This window comes from Montipora foliosa, unplaced genomic scaffold (genome assembly GCF_036669935.1).
Source record: "Montipora foliosa isolate CH-2021 unplaced genomic scaffold, ASM3666993v2 scaffold_425, whole genome shotgun sequence".
NCBI lineage: Eukaryota > Metazoa > Cnidaria > Anthozoa > Scleractinia > Acroporidae > Montipora > Montipora foliosa.
In genome coordinates this window covers 187,501-190,000 of record NW_027179729.1, presented here as the reverse complement: position 1 = coordinate 190,000, position 2,500 = coordinate 187,501, and the positions used below count along the sequence as shown (strand labels likewise).

Genomic DNA, 2,500 nt, shown 5'->3' with positions numbered 1-2,500 from the left:
TAAAAACAATAGCTTTACACGCCCTGCACGTGCGTTTTCACTTTTGTCCATTTCTTTGCCGTCGTCAGCCAAACAACAACGTGAAATAGCCAAGTTTTTGGTTTTATGAAGAACGTCAGCACTTGAGGATAAATTTTAATTTTCTCTCCTAAAATGGGGTGCCGTTCGGACTGGTGTCATCTTTGAGGAATTACCACACCCTTGTCATATTAAAAACGTTGAAATAGTCACGAAGCGATTAAAATAACGCAAATTTATATTTTGAGATGACGTTCTCGTTGCCGTCGCCGTTGTCGTTGCTTAAGCTCCCTACTAAGAGTAGAACGGGGACGTGGGACTTGGGACTCGGGGACTCGGGGACGCGGGGACGTGGGGACGTGGGGACGTGGGGACGTGGGGACGTGGGGACTCGGGGACGGGGGACGCAGGGACTCAAGGACGTGGGGACGCGGGGACTCGGAGAGGTGGGACGCGAGTACGTCGAAACTCGGAGAGGCGTGGGGATTCGAGGACGTGATAAACAAATAACACCTGACTTTTGCGCTGAATTGGTAAAATACAATTTTTGACGGTCTACAAGTGTAAAATATTCTAATATGCTGGAGAGTTTGTCAGACCAGTAGCTGATGATTTCCAGCGTCCATAGACCCTTTGCATAAATGGCAAGGTACATCCTAAGCCTCACATTCATGTGAAAAATCCTTTGTCTAGAAACATAAGTACGAGGCTAAGGATGTACAAAGTATTGTTATTCAAATTTAGGCGCCATATATGCAAAGGGTCTATGGTTCCTCCTTGCCTATTTTACCGTGAGAGCTCTGGGTACAGAATAGTTTCAACGCAGGGGATCTTAAACGTCGTGGGCAGCCACGGAGGACTTTCCTGATAAGTAACTGAGTTTTCAAGTGAAGCTATGATCCTCGCAGTTATGAACGCAATTTTTGCAATTGCTCCCAACGTCAGTGGCTTCATAGCTCAGTTGGTTAGAGCGTCGCACCGGTATCGCGAGGTCACAGGTTCAAACCCCGTTGAAGTCCTGAATTTTTCAGACTTCTTTACGCAATTGCAAAAATTGCGTTCATAACTGCGAGGATCATAGCTTCACTTGAAAACTCAGTACGTCGTTTAAGACCCCCTGCGTTGAAACTATTCTGTACCCAGAGCTCTCACGGTAAAATAGCCGAGGAGGAACCATGGACGCTGGAAATCATTCCCTACTGGTCTGACAAACCCTCCAGCATATTAGATTATTTTACACTTGTAGACCATCAAAAATTGTATTTTACCAATTCAGCGCAAAAGTCAGTTGTTATTTGTTTATCACGTCCTCGAATCCCCACGCGTCTCCGAGTTCCGCCGTACTCGCGTCCCATCTCTCCAAGTCCCCGCGTCCCCGCGTCCCCACGTCCTTGAGTCCCCGGGCGTTCCCACGTCCTCGCGTCCCCACGTCCCTGTCCCACCTTTAGTAACAGCCGGGGTGTGTTTACTCACGAAACAGTGTCAAATCATCATTTGACACAGATACCGTGTTTTTGTTTTTAACAGAGACCAAAATCAATATGGAGAGGACAAAAACAATATGGAGATAAAAGCCTACTAGTCTTACTCTAAGTATTACCACGTCTCAACCAATGGGATAAGACTATTTCGAGACACCTTTTGCCGCGGTAATCTTACCGAAAACAATCCAATCACTGTCACAAGCTGTGGTAACATTACTGCCATCAGGTAATGTTATATTTGTAAGGGCGCCGATTATTTTGCGAAATCTTTGAAAACGGTCAAAAGAAACTCACAGAGCTCTCGAATGTCAATGAACTGAGATGTATTTCCAACAGAAAAGCGAATTTTTTGCGAAGAGGCTCCGAAAGTTTTTCGTGAAATCGGCACTTGGCTAAAACCGGTTCAAGTGATCCTTAAAATCGTTCATGTAATGAATACCATACGATCAGACAGCTTCATAATGGATCGTTTTCACGTGACGTCATCATTTTCTAAAATCCAAAACAAAAGAGCCACGAAAGTTTTTATCCTCATCAGGCACAAGAGGCGGTAAATTTGTATCCATTTGCAATTTTAAAGCTCAATAGCGTGCTTTGTTTGCAAACCAGAGCATTTTTAATTTCGGAGTTATAGCGGTGCGCGACACGAGGGCACGATCGAGTTCATTGAGAAATATATATTTATCTCCTTGTTTTGAGCCCTTTTAGAATTGAAAGCATTAGGAAAAGTGCTTAGGTAAATAGCTGTTTGTTCAGTATAGATGATCATTCGCATCTGTTACTTACTTTGGCTATCTAGGCGAGTGATCATCTATACTGAACAAACAGCTATTTACCTAAGCACTTTTCCTAATGCTTTCAGACATAATTATATATTTCTCAATAAACTCGATCGTGCCCTCGTGTCACGCACCGCTATAACTCCGAAATTAAAAATGCTCTGGTTTCGAAACAAAGCACGCTATTGAGCTTTAAAATTGCAAATGGATACAAATTTA

At 43.8% G+C, this 2,500-nt stretch overlaps 1 protein-coding gene across 2 annotated transcripts in view; it reads right to left on the bottom strand.

The window, feature by feature from the left end:
* LOC137988660 (uncharacterized) overlaps positions 1-2,500 on the bottom strand; it is a 10,837-nt gene that overhangs the window by 4,923 nt on the left and 3,414 nt on the right. The window lies entirely within an intron of this gene.